The sequence below is a fragment of the Hyla sarda genome, chromosome 1, assembly GCF_029499605.1.
Source record: "Hyla sarda isolate aHylSar1 chromosome 1, aHylSar1.hap1, whole genome shotgun sequence".
In the NCBI taxonomy this organism is placed as follows: Eukaryota; Metazoa; Chordata; class Amphibia; order Anura; family Hylidae; genus Hyla; species Hyla sarda.
The window spans coordinates 266029535-266043757 of NC_079189.1; positions in this window are offsets into that span (position 1 = coordinate 266029535).

The window sequence follows — 14223 nt, forward strand, 5'->3', positions numbered from 1 at the left end:
AAAATGTTACTTTTAACACTATAATGATGGTGATGTCAGATTTATTGTAGCTCCTAAAAATGAATCATTATGTTTAACCCCTTAAGGACGGCAGGCGGATCCATACGCCCCCGTTTTAAAGTCCTTAAGGAATGAGGGCGTATGGGTACGCCGTGGGAATTCCGGTCCCTGCTGCTAGCCTGTCGGTGACTGGACCAGGATGCCTGCTGAAATCATTCAGCAGGTATCCCAGCACATTGTCGAGGGGGGGTCCTGAGACCCTCACATGTCGGCGATCGCCGGTCAATTCAGACCCGCGATCTTCTGCAATTCCAGTTTCCGCTGCACGCCGGGCGGGGACTGGAGCTGGATGCCTGCTGACATCATTCAGCAGGCATCCTGGCAAAGTGACAAGTGGGATCCTGAGGATTCACCATATTGGCGATCCCCGGTAAATACTAACCGGCGGGCTGCGTCGGTTCCGGGTCATCTGGGTCACGTTGACCCGGATACCCGATGACCTGAATAAGGATGATGATCGGTGGTGTAATATACACCACCAGTCATCATCCATACATTACTGGGGGGGAGACAGTATTGCCACACCCCAGTACAGCAGTATAGGTAGGTGGGTGCAGGAGCACGTTGCTCCATTCTGGCCACCATTTCCTAGAGATCTGGTGTGCAAGACGGAGCTGCCATCTCCCCCTCACACTTAAAAAAGTGCCCACTTTCTGTGGCCCCTTGGCACAGAAAGCAGTCAGGGAAAGCATTAAATTAGGTAGGGACAGTTATATAAAAGGAAAAAAAAAATTTTTTTTAACCCCTACCATCTGTAGGTGTCTGCAGGTCCGCACCTTTAGCTGCGTGATCCTGGCCCTACAGGGTGTGGTATCGTTCCAGTACGTTCCAGTACGTCATGTGTCCTTAACCCCTTAAGGACTCAGGGTTTTTCTGTTTTTGCACTTTCGTTTTTTCCTCCTTACCTTTTAAAAATCATAACCCTTTCAATTTTCCACCTAAAAATCCATATTATGGCTTATTTTTTGCGTCGCCAATTCTACTTTGCAGTGACATTAGTCATTTTACCCAAAAATTCACAGCGAAACGGAAAAAAAAAATCATCTGGAAAAAATCATAACTACATGCAGGAAAATTTATACGTTTAAAAATGTAATCTTCTGACCCCTATAACTTTTTTATTTTTCCACGTACTTATTTTTCCACGTTTCCACGTATTTTTTTGCGCGTACGCCATTGACCGTGCGGTTTAATTAATGATATATTTTTATAGTTCGGACATTTAGGCACGCGGCGATACCACACATGTTTATTTTAATTTTTTTTTTACACTGTTTTATTTTTTTTATGGGAAAAGGGGGGTGATTCAAACTTTTATTATGGAAGGGGTTAAATGACCTTTATTAACACTTTTTTTTAACATTTTTTTTGCAGTGTTATAGGTCCCATAGGGGCACACTGATCTCTCATCCTGATCACAGGCGTGTATTAACACGCCTGTGATCAGTGTTATCGGCGCTTGACTGCTCCTGCCTGGATCTCAGGCACGGAGCAGTCATTCGTCGATCGGACACCGAGGAGGCAGGTAAGGGCCCTCCCGGTGTCCGGTCAGCTGTTCAGGACGCCGCGATTTCACCGCGGCGGTCCCGAACAGCCCGACTGAGCAGCCGGGTCACTTTCACTTTAGAAGCGGCGGTCAGCTTTGACCGCCGCTTCTAAATGGTTAATACCGCACATCGCCGCGATCGGCGATGTGTGGTATTAGCCGCGGGTCTCGGCCGTTGATGAGCGCCGGGACCGACGCGATATGATGCGGGATCGCGGCGCGATCCCGCTTCATATCGCGGGAGCCGGCGCAGGACGTAAATATATGTCCTGCGTCGTTAAGGGGTTAAGGACGCAGGGTTTTTCAGTTTTTGCATTTTCGTTTTTTCCTCCTTACCTTTTAAAAATCATAACCCTTTCAATTTTCCACCTAAAAATCCATATTATGGCTTATTTTTTGCGTCACCAATTCTACTTTGCAGTGACATTAGTCATTTTACCCAAAAATCCACGGCAAAACGGAAAAAAAATTATAATTGTGCGACAAAATCAAAGAAAAAACGCCATTTTGTAACTTTTGGGGGATTCCGTTTCTACGCAGTGCATATTTCGGTAAAAATGACACCTTATCATTATTCTGTAAGTCCATACAGTTAAAATGATACCCTACTTATATAGGTTTGATTTTGTCATACTTCTGGAAAAAATCATAACTACATGCAGGAAAATTTATACGTTTAAAAATGTCCTCTTCTGACCCCTATAACTTTTTTTATTTTTCCACATACAGGGCAGTATGATGGCTCATTTTTTGTACCGTGATCTGAAGTTTTTATCGGTATCATTTTTGTTTTTATCTGACTTTTTGATAACTTTTTATTCATTTTTTATTGGTATAAAAAGTGACCAAAAATAAGCTTTTTTGGACATTGGCATTTTATTACGTGTACGACATTGACCGTGCAGTTTAATTAACAATATATTTTTATAGTTCGGACATTTACGGACGCGGCGATACCACACATGTTTATTTTTATTTACACTGTTTTATTTTTTTTATGGGAAATGGAGGGTGATTCAAACTTTTATTAGGGAAGGGGTTAAATGATCTTTATTAACACTTTTTTTACTTTTTTTTTTGCACTATTATAGCTCCCATAGGGACCTATAACACTGCACACACTAATCCTTCACACAGATTACTGGCGTGTATTAACACGCCTGTGATCAGTGTTATCAACGTTATCGATAGCAGTCATTCGCCGATCGGACACCGAGGAGGCAGGTAAGGTCCCTCCCGGTGCCCTGTAAGCTGTTCGGGATGCCGCGATTTCACCGTGGTGGTCCCGAACAGCCCGACTGAGCAGTCGGGATACTTTCACTTTCGCTTCAGATGCGGCGGTCAGCTTTGATCGCTGCATCTGAAGGGTTAATACAGGGCATTACCGCGATCGGTGATGTCCTGTATTAGCCGCGGGTCCCGGCCGTTGATCGACCCGATATGACGCGGGGTCACCACGTCACTTATCGTGGGAGCCGGCGGAGGACGTATATACGTCCTTCGTCGTTAAAGGGGTACTCCGCCCCTAGACATCTTATCCCCTATCCAAAGGATAGGAGATAAGATGTCAGATCACCGGGGTTCCGCTGCTGGGGACCCCGGGGATTGCTGCTGCAGCACCCCGCTATAATTACTGGGCAGAGCGAGATCGCTCTGCATGTAATGACGGGCAATACAGGGGTTGGAGCCTCGTTACGTCACGGCTCCGCCCCTCGTGATGTCACAGCCCGCCCCCGTCAATACAAGTCTATGGGAAGGGGGCGTGGCGGTCGTCACGCCACCTGCCATAGACTTGCATTAAGGGGAAGGGCCATGATGTCATGAGGGGCGGAGCCATGACGTCACGCTGCTTCGGCCCCTGTATCGCCCGTCATTACGCACAGAGCGAACTCGCTCTGTGTAGTAATGATGGCGGGGTGCCGCAGCGGTGATCCCCGGGGTCCCCAGCAGCGGGACCGCGGCGATCTAACATCTTATCCCCTATCCTTTTGGATAGGGGATAAGATGCCAGGGGCGGAGTACCCCTTCAAGGAGTTAAAAAAATATATAACTTTTTTTTATTTTTCTGTATATAGGGCGGTATGAAAGGCTAATTTTTTACGCTTTCATCTGTACTTTTTATCAATACCACATTTGCTAATATAAAACTTTTATATCATTTTTTATAAAAAAAATTTGACAAAAAATGTGACAAAAAAGCATCATTTTTGGACTTTTTAAAAAATGTTTAGGTTTACGCCGTTCACCGTACGGGATCATTAACATTATATTTTGATAGTTTTCATTCTTATTGGGGGAGGGGATTTTTCACTTTTTTTTTTACTTTTCTTTTTTACATTTTTCAACTTTTTTTTTTTAACGCTTTTTATGTCCCCATAGGGGACTATCTATAGCAATCATTTGATTGCTAATGCTGTTCAGTGCTATGCATAGGACATAGCACTGATCAGTATTATCGGCTATCTTCTGCTCTGGTCTGCTTGATCTCAGACCAGAGCAGGAGATGCCGGGAGATGCACGGAGGCAGGTGAGGGGACCTCCGTCCGCCAATACAGATGATCGGACGGCAGCGCTGCAGGTGATCCGATCATCTATTTTATCATGCGCATTGCTGTAGATGCCGTAATCTGTACAGATCACAGATGTTGGCCATTACCGCGGGTCCCTGCCTGCCGTATATGATGCGAGCACTGCTCCGATGATTGCGCTCATACTCAGGATGTAAATGTACATCCTGGTAAGTACCGAAGTACCGCCAAACCAGGACGTACATTTACGTCCCAAGTCGTTAAGGGGTTAAAGTTTTTTTATTTATTTATTTATTTTTTTGCTTATTTTATATTTTTATATTTGTGTTCTTAGGGTGGGTTTGTTGGTTAGGGTAGGAAGTCTCGCACCACACCACACACAGCACACACACACACACACACCCACACACACCCACACACACCAATAAAGTTTCCCCCCCCCCCCATATATACACTTCACCCCCCATTAGAGTAGGGCAATGGCCTGCAGGGCGTTTTCAACGGAGGAGGCATATGCCTTATTTGCCTCCGACTCTGGAAGCGCCACAGAGGACGAGGAAGATCCCGCCGTCCTTATTTCCTTGTCCTCATCATCTTCTTTACCATGAGGACTGTGAATTTATGGAACGGTCTACCTCAGGAACTGGTCACAGCAGGAACAATTAACAGCTTTAAAACAGGATTAGATACATTCATGGAACAAAATAACATTAATGCTTATGAAGAAATATAAAATCCCATCCCTTCCCCAATATCGCGCACACCTTAATTCCGTGGTTGAACTTGATGGACATATGTCTTTTTTCGACCGTACTAACTATGTAACTATATGAGCCACCAAGGCGGTGGAGATACCGCCATGTGAGGCAACAAACCTCCTCTGCTCCTGACCCTGTGTCCCATGCTATTATGAGTCCCCCTGGCGCTCATACTAGTCAAGCCGCCCAGCCAAGTTTACTGGTGCCCCATACCGGCAAACTTGTCAGGACCACAAGCCTGTGATTCCTGAGTTTGTTGGCAACTCAGGAATCAAGATTGACATCGTCGGGTTCACTGAAATGGACTATTTAAAAAAATAATTCAGTGACGACTTTGTCAATCTGATGGTTGACCAGACGAACCTGTATGCCTAACAGTTCATCGCCTCAAACCCGGGCTAATTTTTAGCTAGACCCAATGAGTGGTGCCCAGTCAATGCATGCAGCTGAAAAGAGGACATTTTGGGGCCTCGTTATGCATATAGGTCTAGTTAAAAAACCCAGTGTTAGGCAATACTGGAGTGGGGATGTCCTCTACCAGACCCCGTTCTACAGTATGGCCATGCACGTTCCCGGTTTGAGACCATTCAGAAATTTTGCATTATGCTGATAATGCGGCATGTCTCCCCTGAGGTGATCCCGTGTATGACCGCCTGTATAAAATCAGGCCAGTCATCAATCACTTCCGGGCCAAATTTTGGGAGGTCGCTATTGATGAGTCTCTCATCAGCTTTAAGTGGAGCCTCAGCTTCCGGCAATACATCCCAACCAAGCGAGCGCGATATGGCGTGAAGATGTATAAACTTTGCAAGAGTACCTCAGGGTACACTTGCAAGTTTATGGTGTATGAGGGACAAGATTCCTGTATTGAACCCCCAGAATGTTCCCCCACTCTGGGTGTTAGCGGGAAAATCGTTTGGACCCATTGCTAGATAAAGGTTACCACCTTTACGTGAATAACTTTTATACTAGTATCCCTCTCTTCACATCCCTTGCCGCCAGATCCACGGTCTCTTGTGGGACAGTCCGGAAGAATCAAAGAGGCCTTCCGCCCCATTCCCTACATGCTCCTATCTGTGGGGTGAGTCCCGTGCCTTTTCCCATGAAAACCTGTTGCTGATCAGGTATAAGGACAAAAGGGATGTCCTCATGCTCACCACAATTCATGGCAATGGCAGCACCCCTGTCCCTGTGCGAGTTACCGCGGGACCGTTCCTCAATCCGATCGTATTCTGGACTACAATCGGTATATGAGGGGAGTTGATCTTTCTGATCAAGTCCTCAAGCCATATGATGCACAAAACACGGACATGGTACAAAAAAATTGCACTCTACATGGTACAGGTTGCCATGTACAACTCTTTTGTACTATCCCAGTATGTTGGCAACACAGAGACATTCCTGCAGTTTCAAGAGGTAGTTCTAAAGGCCCTCATTTTGGTGGCCGCCAAGGAGTGGGTCAGAGCACCTCTGGAACTGTGGGCCCCCCAATCGTCCCCGGCCAACACTTTTCAGGTGAGGTCCCCCACACTGGAAAGAAGGGATGATCCCAGAAAAAAAATGCAGTGTGTGTCACAGGAGGGGGATTCGGAAGGATGCCACCACTCAGTGTGACACTTGCCCCGATCATCTGGGCCTCTGCATTAAAAACTGCTTCAGGGAGTATCACAGTTCCATGGAGCACTCAATTTTTAATCCTTTTCCCTAATTTTAATTCCCCAGAATTATACTCCAATGTACCAGTCCAGAGTACATTGTCTTCCAAATTTTAAGACCAACCCGCCCCCCCCCCCCCCCCCCCAAAAAAAAAAATGGGTCATGGGATACAGAGTCAACAGCATTGGGGGTTTGCAGTTGCCTCAAATGTGCAGCACTCTCTCCCCACCTGAAGGGGGTGTTCATTTGAGGTAACAGGTTAGGGACGGCCACACACATCACATTCCCAGAATGATGATTCAAAGCATAGGGTTTGGGGCGGGCATCATCTTTACTCTCTGCTATACTTTGGGTAATCATTCTGGGAATTGGCATATCAGTATTAAAATTGCAATTTTCATTCCCCCCCCCCCCCCCCATAGTACTCTTCATCCATTCCTGGAAAAAAAAATTAGGGAACACCCGTCTGTTCCAAATCTCCACTTCACCCCTATAAACCTTCCCTAGGGGGTGTACTGTTTGTAATAGGCTCACATGTTTGTAATAGGCTCCCATAGACTTGCATTGAGGTGCTGTGACGTCACGAGGCTCCGGCGCTGCACCCAACGCTCTAAACGAATGCCGGGTGCAGCAGGGAAAATGCGGGGGTCCCCAGCGGCGGGCCCCCTACAATCAAACATCTTATCCCCTATCCTTTGGTACGGAGTACCCCTTTAAGTGGACATCTTGGGTGAGTTCCCACACTTTTTGCATTGAGAGGGCATGGCCATGATGTCACGAGCCTCTGCCCCCCTTCGCCAGTCATTCGGCATGGATCGAAGTTCACTCCATGCACTGGATGTCTGAGGTGCCACAGCTGAGATCGCGGGGGTCCCCAGCGGCGGGACCCCCGCAATTAGACATCTTATCCCCTATCCTTTGGATAGGGGATAAGATGTCTAGGGGTGGAGTACCTCCTTAAGGGCTGCAGGACTCTTGCTAATGGGAACTGCGTTCCTGCTGTGGAAAAAGTGCAGGAACTCAGTTCCCATGAGTTCCTGCAGGACATGGGCCCTGCATGTGGGTTTTCCATTCTTGTATTTTCCTTTGAATGTATGTAACTGTTAGGTCCGTAAGAAACCTCGTACTCAAATGCGAAGAGCTCTTGCTCATGAGTGCTGTCGTATTTCCAGGCGAAAATTCTGTCACATGTTAGTTGTTCCCAGAAAGATGAAGCCGGGTAAAGGTTCCTGGAGGCATCTAGTTTCCAAAATGGTAACATAGTAACATAGTTCATAAGGTTGAAAAAAGACCAGAGTCCATCAAGTTCAACCTATACCCCTAATAAGTCCCTACTGAGTTGAGCTGATCCAGAGGAAGGCAAAAAAAAACTCATACTAGAGGTAAAAATCTTCCCGACTCCAAATATGGCAGTCAGAATAAATCCCTGGATCAACGTTCTGTCCCTATAAATCTAGTATACGTAACCTGCGATTTTATTATTCTCCAAAAAGGGGCTGGATGCATTTTCGAACTCTTTTACAGAGTTTACCATAACCACCTCCTTAGGCAGATAATTCCACAGTCTCACTGCTCTTACAGTAAAGAACCCCCGTCTGTGCTGGTGTAGAAACCTTCTTTCCTCAAGACGTAGAGGATGCCCCCTTGTTATAGATACAGTCCTGGGTATAAATAGATCATGGGAGAGATCTCTATACTGTCCCCTGATATATTTATACATAGTTATTAGGTCTCCCCTAAGCCTTCTTCTTTCTAAACTAAACAACCCTAATTCTGATAATCTTTCTGGGTACTGTAGTCCTCCCATTCCCCATATTACCCTGGTTGCCTGTTTTTGAACCCCCTCCAGTTCCACTATATCTTTCTGGTGCACTGGTGCCCAGTACTGTACACAGTATTCCATGTGTGGTCTGACTAGTGATTTGTGCAGTGGCAGAATTATTTCCTTGTCGTTGGCATCTATGCCCCTAATGATGCACCCCATGATTTTTATTTGCCTTGGCAGCAGCTGCCCGACACTGGTCACTACAGCTAAATTTACTATTAACTAAGGGTCCCAAGTCCTTTTCCATGTCAGTCGTCCCAAGTGTTCTTCCATGTAATACATAATCCCAGCCCGGATTTTTCCTCCCCATGTGCATTACCTTACATTTTTCAGTGTTGAACCTCATCTGCCACTTCCCAGCCCAAGCTTCCAACCTATCCAGATCCATTTGTAACAGTGCACTGTCCTCTATAGTGTTTACCACTTTACAGAGTTTAGTATCATCTGCAAAGATTGCTACTTTACTATTCAACCCCTCTACAAGGTCAATTTTAAATATATTAAATAGAACAGGACTCAAGACTGACCCGTGTGGTACCCCACTAGTAACAGTCACCCAATCAGAATAAGTACCATTAATAACCACCCTCTGTTTCCTATCACTAAGCCAGTTACTTACCAACTTACACACATTCTCCCCCAGCCCCATCCTTCTCATTTTATGCACCAACCTTTTATGTGGAACCGTATCAAATGCTTTGGAAAAATCCAGATATACGACATCCAGCGATTCCCCCTGGTCCAGTCTGGAGCTCACCTCCTCATAAAATCTGATCAGGTTAGTTTGACAGGACCCGATCCCTCATAAAGCCATGCTGATATGGAGTCATACATTTATTTTTATCAAGATATTCCAAAATATCATCTCTTACAAACAATTTACATACAACGGAGGTTAAACTAACTGGTCTATAATTCACAGGGTCACCTTTTGACCCCTTTTTAAATATTGCCACCACATTTGCCATGCGCCAGTCCTGGGGAACAGTCCCTGTCACTATAGAGACCCTGAATATTAAAAATGGTTGTCTGTCTTTTACATTACTTAGTTCCTTTAGAACACGGGGGTTAATTCCATCTGGACCTGGTGATTTGTCTATTTTGATTTTTTTGCAGGCGGCACTGTACTTCTTCCTGGGTTAGACAGGTGACCTGTACTGGGGAGTTTACCTTATCTCGCTGTATTTCACCTGGCATTTCATTTTCCTTGGTGAATACAGTGGAGAAGAATTTGTTTAATATATTAGCTTTTTCCTGATCCCCGTTTATAATTTCTTATAATTTTTTAAAGGTCCAACACTTTCAATTTTGACCTTTTTGCTATAAATATATAGTTAAAGAACATTTTGGGGTTAGTTTTACTTTCTTTGGCAATGAGTCTTTCTGTCTCTATTTTTGCGGCTTTTATCAGGTTTTTTTTTAACATATTTTACATTTTCTCTATAGCTTTTTAATGCTTCTTCACTGCCGTCCTGTTTCAGTAGTTTAACCTCTTAAGGACCCTTGACGTACGCGTACGTCATGACACCCTGGTACTTAAGGACCCATGATGTACGCGTACGTCATGGAGAATTCCGGCCCCCGCCGCGTGCCGGGCGGGGATTGGACCAGGATGCCTGCTGAAATCATTCAGCAGGCATCCCGTGCAAACGCCCAGGGGGGGTCATCAGACTCCCCCATGTCGGCGATTGCGGGAAATCGCAAGTGAATTCACACTTGCGATTTGCGCGATTCTGGGTCTATGGTGACCCGGAATATAAGGGGGATCGCGGTTGTCTAAGACACCTGAAGGGATAGGAGTGAGGTGGTATGGGTGCCACCCCTCTTATCTCTGCTAATGGTCGCCAGAAGAGATGACCAGTAGCAGATCAGGGGGGGGGGGGGGGGGGTGTTTACTTTTGTTTTGTTTACTTTTTGTAGTTTTGAAACAGCTGGAGGTTTGCCCCCCCCCCCCCCCCCCATGTGAATGTGCAGGGTACATTCACACAGGCGGGTTTACGGTAAGTTTCCTGCTTCAAGTTTGGGCTGCGGCAAATTTTTCGCCGCAGCGCAAACTCCTAGCGGGAAACTCACCGTAACCCGCCAATGTACCCTAAAAACACTACACTACACTAACACATAATAAAGGGTAAAACACTACATATACACCCCCTTACACTGCCCCCCCCCCCCCCCCCCAATAAAAATGAAAAATTTATTTTATGGCAGTGTTTCCAAAACCGAGCCTCCAGCTGTTGCAAAACAACAACTCCCAGCATTTCCGGACAGCCACTGACTGTCCAGGCATGCTGGGAATTCAGCAACAGCTGGAGGCACCCTGTTTGGGAATCACTGGCGAAGAATACCCCTATGTCCACCCCTATGCAATCCCTAATTTACTCCTCAAATGCGCATGGAGCGCTCTCACTTCGGAGCCCTGTCGTATTTCAAGGAAACAGTTTAGGGCCACATATGGGGTATTTCCGTACTAGGGAGAAATTGCTCTACAAATTTTGGGGGGCTTTTTCTCCTTTTACCCCTTATGAAAAGGAAAAGTTGGGGGCTACACCAGCTTGTTAGTGTAAAAAAATAAAAATTTTACACTAACCTTTTTAACGCAATTTCTCCTGAGTATGGAAATACCCCATATGTGGGCGTAAAATGCTCTACGGGCGCACAACAAGGCTCAGGAGTGAGAGTGCACTATGTACATTTGATGCCTAAATTGGTGATTTGCACTGGGGTGGCTGATTTTACAGCGGTTCTGACATAAACGCAAAAAAAAGAAATACCCACATGTGACCCCATTTTGGAAACCACACCCCTCACTTAATGTAATAAGGGGTACAGTGAGCATTTACGCCCCACAGGTGTCTGACAGATTTTTGGAACAGTGGTCCGTGAAAATGAAAAATGTAATTTTTCACTGCACCCCTTATTAAATTCTGTGAGGGGTGTAGTTTCCAAAATAGGGTCACATGTGGGGGGGTCCACTGTTCTGGCACCACGGAGGGCTTTGTAAACACACATGACCCCCGACTTCTATTCCAAACGAATTCTGTCTCCAAAAGCTCAATGGCGCTCCTCCTCTTCTGAACATTGTAGTACGCCAGCAGAGCACTTGACGTCCACACATTGGGTATTTCCATTCTCAGAAGAAATGGGGTTACAAATTTTGGGGGTGATTTTCTCTTATTACCCCTTGTAAAAATGTAAAATTTGGGGGAAAACCAGCCTTTTAGTGAAAAAAATATTTTTTTTAATTTACACATCCGACTAGAACAAAAAGTCGTCAAACACCTGTGAGGTGTTAAGGCTCACTGGACCCCTTGTTACGTTCCTTGAGGGGTTTAGTTTCCAAAATAGCATACCATGTGTTTTTTTTTTTTTGCTGTTCTGGCACCATAGGGGCTTCCTAAATGTGACATGGCCCCCAAAAGCCATTTCAGAAAAACTCACTCTCCAAAATCCCACTGTCGCTCCTTCCCTTTTGAGCCCTCTATTGCGCCCGCCGAACACTTGACATACACATATGAGGTATTTCCTTACTAGAGAGAAATTGGGTTACACATTTTAGGAAGATTTCTCTCCTTTTACCCCTTGTAAAAATTCAAAAACTGGGTCTACAAGAACATGCCAGTGTAAAAAATGAAGATTTTGAATTTTCTCCATCAAATTGCTGCTATTCCTGTGAAACACCTAAAGGGTTAACAAACCTTTTGAATGTCATTTTGAATACTTTGAGGGGTGCAGTTTTTATTATGGGATAATTTATGGGGTATGTCTAATAAGAAGGCCCTTCAAATCCACTTCAAAGCTGAACTGGTCCCTGAAAAAATGCGATTTTGAAAATTTTGTGAAAAATTGGAAAATTGCTGCTATACTTTGAAGCCCTCTGATGTCTTCCAAAAGTAAAAATATGTCAACTTTATGATGCAAACAAAAAGTAGATATATTGTATATGTGAATCAAAATATTATTTATTTGGAATGTTCATTTTCCTTATAAGCAGAGAGCTTCAAAGTAAAAAAAAAAAAGCAAAATTTTCAATTTTTTCATCAAATTTGGGAATTTTTCACAAAGGCAAGTATCGACAAAATTTTACCACTAACATAAAGTAGAATATGTCACGAAAAAGCTATCTCGGAATCAGAATGAAAGGTAAAAACATTCCAGAGTTATTAATGCTTAACCCCTTCCCGCTATTGGACGTATGCATACGTCCAGGCGAATTACACGTTCGCGCAAATGGACGTATGCATACGTCCAAGCGATCTCCTGCTCTGCCGCGGGCAGCGCAGGAGATCGCGGGTGGGACTTAGCTGTCAATCACAGCCGGAGTCCCACCGCAGCTGCCGGGGCCGCGATCGCGCCGGTCCCGGCAGCATTAACCCCATAGATGCCGTGATCAGTCTGATCACGGCATCTATAGTGTTTGCAGGGGGAGCGCTCTCCCCCTGCCCATCAATCGCGTCGCCGCGATAAAATAAGGGGGATCGGGGGTGTCCAAGACACCCTCGATCCCCCTTGAAGAGATAGGAGTGAGGTGGCAGGGTTGCCACCCCTCCTATCCCTGCTATTGATCGGCGGAGCGGCCGACCAATAGAAGACTGGGGGCGGGGGGGTTAAAGTTCGGTTCCCCGCGCTATGCCCGCCCATCGGTGTCCGGGCACAGCGGGGGGAACCGTGCAGTAGCGGCGGCGGCGGCGATCACTTACCCGGCGGCGGCTGTGATCACGGCGGCGGTGGAGGTAAGTATGACGCCGCGTGTGCAGAGTCTGTTGCCTAGCAACATCTGCAGGGCGACAGTTTAGAGAGTGGTCTCTAAACTGTCGCCCTCCAGATGTTGCAAAACTACAACTCCCACCATGCCTTGACAGCTGTTTGCTGTGTTGGCATGCTGGGAGTTGTAGTTTTGCAAGATTTAGAGGGGTTCAGGCTAGAGATCACTGACAGTGGTCTCTAAACTGTAGCCCTCCAGATATTACAAAACTACAACTCCCAGCATGCTCAGACAGCAGTTTGCTGTCTTAGCATGCTGAGATTTGTAGTTTTGCAACATCTGGAGGGCCACAGTTTAGAGACCACTGTCAGTGATCTCCAGCCTGAACCCCTCTAAATCTTGCAAAACTACAACTCCCAGCATTCAGGAACAGCAAATGGCTGTCTCGGCATGCTGGGAGTTGTACTTGCGTGCATCCAGCTGTTGCATAACTACATCTCCCAGCATTCTCTTTGGCAATCAGTACATGCTGAGAGTTGTAGTTCTGCAACAGCTGGAGGCACACTGGTTGGGAAATACCGAGTTAGGTAATAGGTTCTATTACCCAACTCAGTATTTTCCAGTGTGCCTCCAGCTGTTGCAAAACTACAACTCCCAGCATGCACGTTCTGTCAGTGCATGCTGGGAGTTGTAGTTTTGCCCCCCCCCCCTCCCATGTGAATGTACAGGTTACATTCACACTGGCGGCGGATTACAGTGAATTCCCTGCTTCAGGTTTGAGCTGCAGCAGCCGCAGCTCAAACTCCTAGCGGGAGACTCAGTGTAATCCGCCGTCAGTGTGAATGTAACCTAAAAACACTACACTACACTAACATAAAATAAAGAGTAAAACACTACATATACACACGTACACTGCCCCCCCCCCCACCACCACCCCTTCCCCCCCAATAAAAATGAAAAACGTATCCTACTGCAGTGTTTCCAAAACGGAACCTCCAGCTGTTGCAAAACAAAAACTCCCAGCATTTCCGGACAGCCATTGACTGTCCAAGCATGCTGGGAGTTTAGCAACAGCTGGAGGCACCCTGTTTGGGAATCACTGGCTTAGAATACCCCTATGTCCACCCCTATGCAAATCCCTAATTTGG